Here is a 14,050-nt window from a genome sequence, read left to right as displayed (position 1 = left end):
GTTCTTTTCCCTTCTAACTCCTGATCCTGTGCTCCTTTGAAGTGTCTACCATTACTTGATTAAACCAGTATAACCAGAACACTTACCTGAAAACAACTGCAACAATTCTCAAGTGGGCTTCCACACATAGTTGCATTCCCAGTAGCACTGTTTTTTTTTTTTATCAAAAGATCAATAATGTGGGACATCAATGCACAGTTGATAGAACTGTGAACTGATTCAACCATTTTGGAGATAAATCTGGAATTATGCCCAAAGAATTATAAAACTGTGTGTACTCTTTGACCTGGCAATATCATTATTAGGTCTGTTTCCCAAGGGGAGCAGGAAAAAAAGAAAAAGAACCATTATGTTCTAAAATATTTATAGCAATATTTTTGTGGTGGCAAAGAACTAGAAATTGAAGGGATGTCCATCAATTGGGGGAAGGGCTAAACAAGGTGTGGCATATGATTGTGATGGAATAATATTGTGCTATAAGAAATGATAAGCTTGTTGATTTTTGAAAAACATGGAAAGATCTGAATGAAATAATGAAGAGTGAAATGAGCAGAACTAAGAGAAAGTTGTATATAATAACAGCAAAATTGTTCAAAGAATAACTGTGAACAACTAAGTTATTTTGAGAAATACTCAAACCAACTATAAAGGACCTATGAAGGAACCTCCAGAGAAAGAATTGATAAAATAGGAATATTATATTATGTATGTATGTATATATGTATGTATGTATGTATGTATGTATGTACCATATACACACACATCTGTGTCTAGTGGTGGCCTTCCTTATTGCAAGGTGGAGAGGGAGGGAGAAAAAAAGTGCACAGCAGAGAACCAAAAAAAAACCAAACCCCAAACAACTCATAAGTACAGAAAAGCAGGGTGGCTTTGAAAATGATGTGTAGTATTTATTACATAATTTTAAAAGAAATTAAAATCAATGGTTTCATGTTGAACCCTCTTTTTATATTGTCCTGTGCGCATGAAAAAGGGTTTTTTTTGTCTTTTTATATTTAAGTTCAAAATGAATAAATTATTTTAAAAAATTCTTTGCCTAAAAATTATGAGTTTAATTATCATTAAACACAAATATTTCAATACAAAAGATAAATAACGAAGACAATGTAATTGATCTGTTTGTCTTATTACTTCTGAACACTGATTTATCCCCATCATGCTATGCAAGACAATTGTTTAAATTCTGATTAATCTAGAATACTGCTTTCCCAATTAAAAAAAAGGCACCTACTAGGTACCATAAGAGTACTTGCAATCCCTCCCATCAAGGCTCTAGGGACAACGTTCCTGCCTTTATTTAAGCAGATCACTGGGCTCCTGGCTATATTTGGGATATCAGATGGCTGGCCAAGTCAGTCAACAAGTCATTTATTAGGCACTTATCATTTTGCAGGCACACTGCTAAATGCAGACAATGAAAAGAAAGGTTTAAGCAATACCTACCTTCCAGGACATTACATTCTAAAAGGGGAGACATGTAAATAAATAGATACATGAATGATATATAGAGTCAATAATCAGAGTATAGCAAAATGCAACACATTCGGTAAATATTGTCTGTATTTGTGGAGCCCACAAGGTAAGAATGGGGTAGAACTCTGTAGAGCAAATTGAGGGAGTCTAGAAAATGGAAGTCTATAATTAAAGGAGGTACTGAGATGTGTATGAGTGTGAACCATAAGGCAAAAGCAGAAAAATTATCAAAGAACACTAACACTTTTGCTGAATCACTACTAGGTCTATTTCCAAAGGTGATTAGGGAAAAAGGAAAAGAACCTGTATATTGTAAAGTATTTGTAGCAGCTCTCTTTGGTGGTGAGAGTTACTTGCAATTCTTCAAAAGCAGTGCAGGCCACCAAGGTCCTTTAGAAATTAGCATTTTAAAAAGTATATCTAATGATAGTTTGCATTGTATAGGAATCTGAGTATCCCCTGCACATTGGTAGGCCATAGCACACATTCAGAAGTAGAAGTTCCATTGGGGTCTCGTCTTTAATATGTGAAAGGAGATATAATATAGCTGAAAAATTCAGGTTCTTCTCAGACAAACATACAATTGTCTACTTTTATATAGAGGCAGTATTCTCAGAAGCATTTGAAGATTAAATAGACCTGATGAATATGCTCTGCCAATTTCATGGATGAGATCAAGATGCTCTCTAGCTATGCAACCACAAAATGACTGGGAAAATCCTAAAACATGCTATTAAAATTTATTGAAGTGTGTTGCCACAGATTGAAAATACTGTACCAGGTTTTATAGAGCTGCTTTCATTTTGAACTCATCTAGACCCTGAATTTTCCAGTTAACTTAAGGATCCCATGGCCAGTCTTTACCCTTGAATTGAACCAGAAAACAGTCTAGTTATTCCTTTCATGATTCAAGGTCATTTATTCACAAGTAAAAGACATATAGCTCTGAGAAAGTGGTCCCAAAATAGAAAGTCTGAGGAAAAAAAGCAAGGTTCCATCAGTTCCTTCTACCAAAGGTCATCCTTTTCTGCATTTGTCCTCTACTCAAACCCTCACTACTTCACATATCTGAAGCATATCTAATTTTGTAAGCAGCAGAGCACCCTAAAACAAGCACCCTTTTGGCAAGACTCAAGCAGCTCTTAAGCTGATGGATACTTGCCTGATCTATGTGATTTCCAAGTGTATGAAATCGAATGTGAACTTTGATGTAATATGTTCAAGACTGCTTCTACATGCTTTGGGTCAATCCATCTGTTTGACCTAGCTTGGTCAAGCTAAATACAGTGCTTATATAGATTAACTTGTCCTTTCCAGAAATAAAAAGTTTGTGTTTTTCTGTTCTCCAGGGTATTTGCACCAGCACAGTGTGATTGAACTGCATTTTGGCAACCAGGCACCTTCCCTGAGTGATTTACAGGAACAGATTCTTGTGTTCAAGAACAGAAAACAGGTTATGAATAGAACTTTATTTAATGGTCTTTTATAACAACAAAGCTGTTCTGGTTTAGTTCCCTTCCAGAAATTACTGCAGCAGAACTATAGGAATCTCCAAAGAGCAAAACACTGAAACGACAAGAGGAATAAAACCATTAACACTGAACCCTTCCTAAATCTGCCTTCCATTACACATCAATATGACTTTCTGGAAGTCAAGTACTCCAGCTCACCAGTTCTCCATTACATTAGATTAGAAGACTTATATTAAGGAAGAATGCAAAATAAAGTTGAATAGGTAGGGTGAAACTAGACTATGTAAAGACTTCAAAGGCTACAACGCGACAAAGGAAAAAGAAGGAAAAAGAGATATGGGAGTGGGATGTCATGTTTCAGGCAAAGCACATAAGCATGAGTAAAGGCCCAGAGGTAGAAATAAATTTGCTATGTGTGGCGAGCAATGAGTAAACTGTCCTTCCTAGAATAGAGATTCTTGACTTTTGAAGAGAGAGCCAAGATGGTAGAATAGAGAAAGCACTCAGCTGAACTCTCCCAGGTGGTACAGTGGATAAAGTACTGGGCCTGAAATCAGGAAGAATCCTATTCCTGAATTAAATCAAACCTCAGACATTTACTATCTATGTGACCCTGGGTAAGTCATTTAACCCTGTTTGCCTCAGTTGCCTTACTTGTCAAATAAGCTAGAAAGGGAATGAAAAACCACTCTACTATCTTTGCCAACAAAATTCTCAAAAGGGTCACAAAGAGTTGGACGTGACTGAAAAAAATGACTAAACAAGATTCTCCCATTATTCTCCTCCAAACAACTTTACAATAACACTTCACCTCAAACTCTGGAGTGGCAGAACCAACAGAAGGTCAGAGTGAGACATTCTTCTAGCCTAAGACAGCATAGGAGTTCAGAAAAAGAGATGTGTGGTGGTAGAGGAGTTGGGGGGAGAACTGACCAAGAGCCCACACAGTGGTGGGACTAAATGGTGTTTACAAAAGCAGCAGCAGCAGCTTTGGGAGCTCTCGAGCCAGAGATTTTAAGGGGACCTGGAAAATTGTCAAAAAGAGGTTACAGAGTACTCTGGGGCTAGCATTGGACAGAGAACCAGACTCTGTGTGGCAACTCCATTGCCTATGCCCATTCCTGGATCATAGTTCAAGGGCAGAGAGAAGCATTTTTGGTCAAGAGGGAGTAGAAATCCTGAGGGGCAATATCAGTGTCTAGGAATGAGAGACCCTGAAGGGCAGTATCAATTGCAATTCAATGGAAACAGGAGCCTTTCCTGGGTAAGGACCACGGTGCAGACCAAGAAAGTAATGATCACACCTCTCCCCAAATTATGCCACCTTGGAAGCACTGAAAACTTCCAAACCCCCATAACTAGCTCTAAAAACAGCAGTGCAAAAAAGGCTGAAGCTGAAAAAATTGACTTTACAGCACAAGACTCAAGAGAAGCATAAAAAGGTAAATATTAAAGATAAATCATAAGGGACTCAAAAAGGTTAAACTGTTTACCTTTCTATATACTTAAGATGATACATGTATCTTCTAAGAACTCATTGTTAGGGCAATTAGAAGGATTCTTCACAGAAAGATGTACATAGAAAGTTGATTATGTTGGGATGATATTTTTTTTAAAATGGATAGGTGAGAAAGAGGAATGACCTGGGAGAAGGGGGAAGGGAGAGGAAGAATGGGAAAAATTATTTCACAAAAAGATGTGTGCAATGAAGAACTTTTGCAATAGAGGAGAAAATGGGGGTAGGGGTTTATGGAGACAAGGCTTGAGCCTCACTCATATCTAAATTGGTTCAAAGAGAGAATATATATATATATATATAATACATGTGTGTGTACATACACACACATACATACTGAACTAGTATTTCACTTACCCAACAAGGGAAGTAAGAGGGGAAGGAGATAAGTGAAGGGAGAAGGGATGATAAAAGGAAGGGCAAATAAAAGAAGGCAGTGGTCAGAAGCAAAGCAGATTTTAGAGGAGGAACAGGAAAAAAAAGAATGAGAAGGATAAGCAGAAGACAATGGGATGGAAGGAAATGTACAGCTGGTAATCATAAATGTGAATATGAATGGGATGAACTCATCCCTAAAATGGAAGTGGATAGCAGAATGGATTAGAAACCAAAATCTAATAATATGTCGCTACGAGAAATGCATTTGAAATGGAGAGATACACACAGAGTAAAAATAAGGGGCTAGACCAGATGTTATTATGCTTCATCTGAGGTTAAAAAAAGACAGGGGTGGCAATCATGATCTCAGACAAAGCAAAAGCAAAAATAAGCCTAATTAAAAGAGACAAGCAGAAAAACTATATTTTGCTTAAAGATACCTTAGACAATGAAGTAATATCAATACTAAATACATATATACCAAATGGCATAGCATCCTCTTAAAGAAAAAGGTAAATGAGTTAAAGGATGAAATAGAGAGCAAAACTACACTAGTGGGGGGACCTCAACCTTCCCTTCTTAGAACTAGATATATCTAAGCATAAAATAAATAACAAAGATGTTAAAAGATAATATTTTTAGAAAAGTTAGGTATAATAGACCTCTGGAGAAAACTGAATGGAAATAGAAAGGAATATACACTTTTCTCAACTATACATGGCACCTTCACAAAAATTGACCTCATACTAAGTCATCAAAAACCTCATAAGCAAATGCAGAAAAGTAGAAATATTAAATGCAACCTTTTCAGACCATTATTGCATTATGGTCTGAAACACAAAGTAAAAATTGATTGGAAACCAAATAATCTAATTCTAAAGAATTAGTGGGCCAAATAACAAGTCATAGAAGCAATCAATAATTTGAGTAAAAAAAATGACAACGGGGGTGGCTAGGTGGTTCAGTGAATAGAGCACTGGCCCTGGAGTCAGGAGGACCTGAGTTCAAATCGGGCCACAGACACTTAACACAAAAACTAGCCATTTGACCTTGGGCAAGTCACTTAACCTCAATTGCCCTCCAAAAAGCAAAAAAAAAAAATGACAACAACGGCACAATATACTAAAATTTATAGGATATAGCCAAGCAGTCCTTAAATGAAAGTGTATATTTCTAAATACTTACATCAGCAAAATAGAGAAAGAGCAGATTAATGAATTGGGTGTGCAATTAAAAAAACCTAGAAAAAAGAACAAATAAAAAATTCCCAATTAAACACCAAATAGGAAATCCTGAATATTAAAAGTTAATAATTTTTATGGATTAATTGAGAGATTAATAAAATTGAAATAAGATAATCAAACTAAGAATTAAACTAAAAACTGGTTTTATGGGAAAAAGATAAGATAACCATTAGTTAATTTGATGTTTTAAAAAAGGAGAAAACCAAATTATTAGTATCAAAAATAAAAAGAGTGATTTTGCCACAATATAGAGGAAATTAAACCACTTATTAGAAGTTATTTTACCCAACTATCTGCCGATGTATGACAATCTAAGTAAAATGGAAGAATATTTTTAAAATATGTGTAAATTGTCTAGATTAACAGAAGAGGAATTAGAATACTTAATCATTCCTTGGGGCATTGTTGCTGGACAGGCTAGCCAGTAAATCCATCATGGACTCAATTTCTGATTTTCTTGGTAGATAATTCCTAGATAATTAAAAAACTTACAAGATTGTGGCAATCTCCCATCTCCTTCATTAAAAAGAAAGATGACACAACAAAGACAGAAGCACCAGCAGAGTCATGAATCCTCATCATCATATCGGTTTCAAGAGAGGACACAAGGTCTCTCCCCCACCTAGAGACTTTTAGCAGTTTGTCATTCTTATCCAATGCCACAAAGTATGAAAGACCCTTCACCAAGAAAATGGGCTCTGGCTAACTAGTGCCTTTAAAAAAAATACACCCTAGTTCCTATTCCATAGCCAACCAATCAAAAAATTTCATCATAGTTTGATTAGCAGACTGGTACCAGTTACAGAATGTAACTATGCCAAATTTCTCCAAGGAACTTAAATTACATATCAGCATGTCTTTCTGGAAGCTAAGCACTCCCCATCAACAATTTCCCATCAAATTAGAATAGAGGGTTTATATTAAGGAAGAATTTTAAAATAAGGTTTGATAGGTAGAGTGAAAGAAAATTATAGAAACAAATGAAAGGCAGGAAGGGAAATTTAGACAATAGCATGCTATTATAGATTCTTGTCAGAGTGGGGACAGTGAAAGTGGTATTACAGGAAAATAATTTGGCAGTCACATGGCTGCAAGATATGGAATTCAACAGCTTCAAGGAATGGGAAAATAATACCATTCAGAGGGCAATGATGAGATTTTTGGTGAGGCTGAGTAGGATACATTACAATAAATAGGGAACTTTGAAGAATTTGGGCAAAAAAAAAGACATCAGGTAATTGATGATCAAAAAGAGATGATCATGGCATGAGGGTTAGAGATAACAAGTGGACTGCCTGAATGCTCCACTGGAATCCTTATGATGATAAGAGAAAATAAGAATGTCTCCCAGCAAGTTGGGTAGACCTCTCCTCTCTTTCTTCACAACCCTTTCCCCCAAATTTATAAAGACATACATAAGAGTAGCTAATGGTAGGCCGACAGGCATGAGATTAACATTGTTATGGGGAATATTCAAATTGAGAAGTTCAATGATCCATCTGAATATAATCTGGCAATAATAGTATAGGTTGTAGCTGGAAAATCAGAGGATTCTTATACTAATTTAAGCATCTATGAAAAGTACTGGAATAGAGTTATTAGAACTGAAGAGAAAGGGATGGATACAAGAAATAATTTTTTATTTTCTTATTTCAAAATCTCTTTTCCCTACCTTTTGGGTCTTCTTTCACTTCAATCCCCTCCACATACACTATGATACAGCCTTTTTGGTGGTTCCTCACACATGACTCTGGGTCTTTTCACTATTGACCCCCATGACTAGAACTCTCCCTTTCCTCATTTCTGCCTCCTCTTGCTGGTTTCCTTCAAGACTTAATCCAAATTTAAACTTACCTTCTGCAAGACTTTCCTGGTCGCTTTTTTTCTACCCCAATTCTGGCCACTGATATGTGCCCTTCTGAAATTACCTTTCATTTATCCTGATAAATCTTCTATGTATAGAATTGTTTGTTGTTTCCTCTATTAGAATATGAGTTCCTTGAGGGCAGAAACCATCTTTTTGCCTTTATTTTTATCTCTAGCACTTAGTCCAATTCTTTGAACATAGTAACTGCTAAATAAATGCTTGGTGACTGACTTCTTGTTTCCTGATTGATTTTCTTTTTTAAACCAATTTCCCCCTTATATTCTTATTCTATTTTCTATATGTTTATTCTATTTTATATCATGTTCTCATTTTTATCTCCATTTTCATATTTTCCTTATATGTATACAGAAGGATAATTGGGATCAAATCTTATCTGGCATTCCAGAAACATAATACAGTCACAATTCACTATGATTTTTTATTTTAATATAAAAATATCTGATATTAAAGTATTGGATTATGAACAGCTGCTTATATGCAATCCTGATGTGCAATATGGAGAGTTATTTTGAATTGAGTCCCAGTTCTGCTGAGACAAAACTACTAAAGTAGAAGTGATTTTTTTAAATAAAGGATAATCTGAAGCATCAAGAAGAGTTAGCCTTTAATGATATTTATCTGATCTTTATTTCCACAATAGCAAGTTTTTTCTGTCACTTACCTGAAAATTCTCTGCCATTGTCCTATTCCTTTGCTCTCTGCTCTCAATTTAAAATTCTATGTCTATATTTCAGATTTCTCAATCCTAAAGAAATACAAGATTAATGTTTAATTTCTAATATATATTTAAATTTTCCTGGAAAGTGCCAAAGCAAAAAAAAAAAATAGATGCAGTTAAATCAGAAAAGAGAACAAGAATTTCACGCTCAAAGCACTATTTCATAACCAGAAAGCTTCCCATGTCATATCACATTAGCATTGAAATTCCAGATCTGCTTAGGCTCTTGGCATCAGGGATGACTCATTCATCTGCTCAGGAAAAACACCATTGATTATTTTGCATTTGAGTCTTCATACTTAGCAACCCTTTATTAACTCTAATTTCAGTCCTGGGGATAGCTAAATCCTGCTTTCATATCACACTATTTTTGGAGGGAAATAAAGCCCTTTCCCCCATACTTTTGTGTAATTAAATAATGTATACTTTCTGAAAGTCCATTAAAAAGAAGAATTTCCCCCTCCTATTCAACATGTAGCCTTTCTTCCTAACAAACTAAATAATAGATTTAATTAAGGTCAGGAGTCTTCATATAGTGAACAGATTTCATTTCACAGTTTCACAGTCAAATACCTGATAGAATACAAGTTCCTTGAGGGCAGAGACAGTTTTATTTTTGTTTTTATATTCCCCAAACCCATGTGGAACATGGTGAAGCAGGAGTTTAATATAAATGCTTGTTGATTGAAAGATTGGAATATTGTTTTAAAGTGCTTCCATTCTTCATTTCTGAATTATAGGAAATATATTTTCTGATTATAATTTGGCAGAGAGGGAGTGAGGGGTATATATCTTCAGATGGCCCTACAGCATATGGATCCTACATTGGAACTCCTTGGCTACTGTGAAGTGATTCAGGGAGGCAGTATATGAGGGAAAAGTGGTGAAGGAGATAGATTCTCCATCTGGTGCTAAAAATACCAGAGGTATTCATATACAATAATAATCATAACTAACATTCATTAAGTCAGGCAATCAATAAGCATTTATTAAATGCATACTATGTGTCAAGCACTGCGTTAAATTCTAGGGATATAAAGATAGGTAAAAGACAAGTCTCTGCCCTCAAGGACCTCACAAGCAAGCAAATTTGCCCAAACAGACCATACAGCAAATAAACAGGAAACAATTAATAGGGGAAAGACAATAAAATTAAGAGTGATTATAAGAGATTTTCCATAGATGATGAGATTTTAGTTAGGACTTAAAAAAAAACCAGGAAAGTCAGGAGGTAGAGATGAGGAGGGTGAGCATTCTAGGCAATGGGGACAGCCAGAGAAAATGACCAGAGCTAAGAAATGGATGTCTTATTCATGGAATACCAAAAAGACCAGTGTCAGTGGATCAAAGAGTACATTGAGTGATGGAGATATGTAATATGTAAGAAGATTGGAAAGGTAGGGGGTGTGGGGCTTTGAACACCAAACAGAATATTTTATGTTTGATCCTGTAAGTAATAGGAAGTTTAAACATTGGGTGTGACATGATTAAACCTGCAGTTTAGAAAAATCACTTTGGTAACTGAATGGAGGATGAACTGAAGTGGGAAGAGATTTGTGACCTGCACACTAAACAGTAGGCTATTACAATAGTCCAAGCACGAGGAGATGAGAGTCTACATGAGAAGGGCAACAGAATCAAAGGAGAAAGAGGGCATAGAAAGATCCTGCAAAGGTAAAATTGATAGGCCTTGGCAACAGATTGGATATGGGGGCAAGAGATAGTGAAGAGTTAAGGATTACAACTAGATTGAGAGCCTATGTGACTGGGGGTACGGTGGCATTCTCAACAGTTATTGAAAAGTTTAGAAGAAGAGAGGGTTTGAGGGATATAGCAAGTTCAGTTTGGACATAGAGATGTCTACTAGACATCCACTCTGATATCTAAAAGGCAGTTTAAAATATGAGTCTAAAACCTCAGCAGAGAGGTTAAGACTAGATAGATTGATTTGAGAATCATCAGTATAGCAATTATTACTAAATCCACAGGAACAGATGAGATTGCTAAGTGAAGTAGAATAGAAGGAAAAGAGAAAAGGGCCTAGGACAGAATCTGATAGTGTGCCCATGGTTAGTAGGGATGACCTGGATAAGGGTCCAGAAAGAGACTGAGGAGAGGTCCAATAGGTACTAAGAAAACAAGAAGGGAGTGGTGTCCCAAAAACCTAGAAAGAAGAGAGTATCAAGTCAAAGTGGGTGATCAGCAATGTCAAAGGCTGCAAAGAAGTCAAGAAGAATGAAGATTGGGAAAAGTCCATTGGATTCAGCAGTTGAGGTCATCGGTAACTTTGGAGAGAGCAGGTTTTTTGGGGAATGATGAGATCTGAAGATTGTGGGGAGTTAAGAAGAGAATGAAAGGAAAGAAAGTGAAGTAATATGAGATAAGCAAAGGGGAAAAAGAGGGAGCTCTTGGAGAATAATCTCTTTTTTTCTGTAAAGTATCAGGCGAGTATAATATTAATGAAATTTGAAGATCCTTTTGTATTGACAAGCTAACAGGTACTTAGCACTTATGTCAAGCTGATTATATCAAGCCTCTGTTAAAGAAACAGAAGGTATGGACCCCTATTGCTGACATAACAAGAACGGGCTGAATAGGGAGGAGCTAATAGAATAAATAAGGAAAAGTCCCAGCTGGGAGAGTCAGAATTTCTTGGGGTAAGCATTGTGGAGGCAGAGCAGCTGCAACCAGAGACAGAGAGAGAGAGAATTCCTCTCAGTGAGCATCTGGAGGCTGGGCTGCTACTGAAGACTGAACTGAGAATTGAGAAGAACTGAGAAGAGAAATGAGAATTGAGAACTGAGACAAAATTTCTTGGAGCAAATCGCGTGGAGGCTGGATAAAGTGATTTTGAGAATGGAGCTGGAGAAAATAATTTTGATTTTGAGAACAGAACTTGTGGTGGTGGAGCTTCTTCAAGGGCTAGCTGGAGCTGCTGAATCCGAGGGCCAGACCAAGCTGCCAGAGGAAGCATGACTGTGGTGTGGGTACTTTGTCTGTCTGTTTTGGGTCTATGTTGATTTCAAGGGCAGAAAGTGAATTGAGATGATAGTGCCAACCATCTGTGTGAATGTTGTAATTCTGCTAAGCTTGATGTGTGTAGATATTGTTGTGGCTCTGTTAAGTTTTCTCTTCCTAGGAATAGAGACTGTGAAGGACTTGAGGTGGACTGGACACTGTGAGCTTCATTGTGGAGCAGGAACTTCATGGAGAGCTGGACAAGGAACTGGGAGGTGTCTGCCTTTGAACTCAGGTGGCAGTTAGTTAGATTTGGGCAGGAGCTGGGACCATGGAAGAGGAACCATGGAAGCTGAAAGCTTGCCTTGAGTCAAGTTGAAAAGAACTCTCTGTGGGTACTGAGTTGTGACTGATGAAATTGTAAGTTACTTGTGAACTAGGGGTGGATGGCTTTTGTATTTTCCACTACCCCTTAAGAGGGCACTGCGTAGTGACTGATGAAGTTGTAACTGAATTGTTCCCCATGGGTGGAGGACTTTGACTTCTGTACTTTGTGATTGAATTCAGGACTTTGTGATTGACTAAATGAATGTACTTTGCTTCAAACTTTGTGATCACTTTGGTGAAAACTATGTAGCCATTTTAGTGATAAGTTGTGAAGTTGTAACATTCTGAATGCTGTACTTTGATTTCTGTGAATGTTTTCCTCTGATTTGTTACTGAATAAATAGAGAGTTTGCTATACTATGTAATCAGAACCTTGAAAGCTGTTCACAGTAGCAGTCCTCTGTAAAGTTGCTTGTGCTTGGTTTTACAGCAAGTTTCACAACTAAGAGGTTAGGGAAATGGGGAGCCATGGGAAATTTGAGGAAGAATGAAAAGTTTTTGGAAAATCCACTATAAGGAGTAGAATAATAATGAATTGATAAGGGAGGTATAGAAGGATTGTCTAGCAGCAGTGAGGGTCCAGTTTAGGTCATGCAAGATTAATTTGTAGTGGACCCACTTTATTACATACAACCAGAATAGTTGTATGATTTTTTCTCCACCTCTGTTCAGTAGTGTATTTATAGGAGTAAAGCCAGCAGATGGTAAAAGTGATTTAAGGCTGAGGCTTGGCAGGGCACAATCAAAAATATGATGAGGGACTCAAGAGAATAGGATAGTGCAAAGTTGAACTGATTCACTACAGGGTGAAAATGGGGGGAAATGATAGCATAAGTAGTTCAGAGGTGATAGCCTGAGAGGGAACTGGAGAACATAGAACATAGAGTAAAGTTTGGTATGGGAAGGCAGAGGGAGTAAGTGGAAATTCAATAGATTTGTGGTCAGATAAAAGGATTTCAGAGTTCTTAAACATGGAGGTAGGGCATTTGTGAGTGATGACAAGATAAAGGGTTTGATCATCTTTGTGTATAACTGAGGTGAGGCAGAGGAGTTCATCAAAAAAGTAGGTAAGATAAAAAACCAAATGGTTAGGGTATCTTGAAGTCCCTTTGAATGTAGTCAGGAGTTAGGGAGAAGACAAAGATTGTAAGCCAGGTCCTGAACTTAGTAAGGAAGGAAAGAGAATGTCTTGGAAGTTTGTAGACAATGGCTATAAGGATCTTGATTGGGTAGAATCAAATAGAACACTCTAATGTTGTGTGGTTTTTTTTTTTTTGCTTTTTGGAGGGCAATTTGGGACTCTAATGTTTATTAAGCACTCTATATACATTATCTAATTGATCCTACAACAACCCAGTGAAGTAAGTGCTAATCTATTTATATGTCCCTGGACTGTGTTCCAAGTCAAAGAGTATGGTACTGACCCTTCCCTACATTCCCTTCAGTCCATTTTGTGACTTTGTATGTCTTCTTTTTCTTTTCAAGACTACCCTTGACCTGACCATTGGAACTATATATTCATATGTGTGTTCTGTATATGTACAATGCAATATGCATATGCACAACACATGTGTATGTATACACCTGTGTGTATATCCATGTAATATGTGTGTGTTCATACACACATGCACATGTGAACTTGTGAGTACAGCAACCACATTTCTGAGCATCAAGTGTGTGTGTGTGTGTGTGTGTGTGTGTGTGTGTGTGTGTGTGACTTGCCCCTGATTAGAGTCAGGACTTAAACTCTGGTCTTTCTGAAATCCAAAGTTGGCCTTTTATTCAGTATGGAATGCTGACTCACTGTAACGAGAGAAAGAGAGAGAAAGAGAGAGAGAGAGAGAGAGAGAGAGAGAGAGAGAGAGAGAGAGAGAGAGAGAGAGAGAGAGACAGAGAGAGAGAGAGAGAGAGAGAGACAGAGAGACAGAGAGACAGAGAGACAGAGAGACAGGGAGAGAGAGACAGAGAGACAGAGAGAGAGAGAGAGACAGAGAGAGA

Source organism: Petaurus breviceps, unplaced genomic scaffold (assembly GCF_028583685.1).
Source record: "Petaurus breviceps papuanus isolate PSGF00001 unplaced genomic scaffold, PetGlider_PUasm1.0 90919, whole genome shotgun sequence".
Taxonomy (NCBI): domain Eukaryota; kingdom Metazoa; phylum Chordata; class Mammalia; order Diprotodontia; family Petauridae; genus Petaurus; species Petaurus breviceps.
This window is presented reverse-complemented; position numbering follows the sequence as displayed.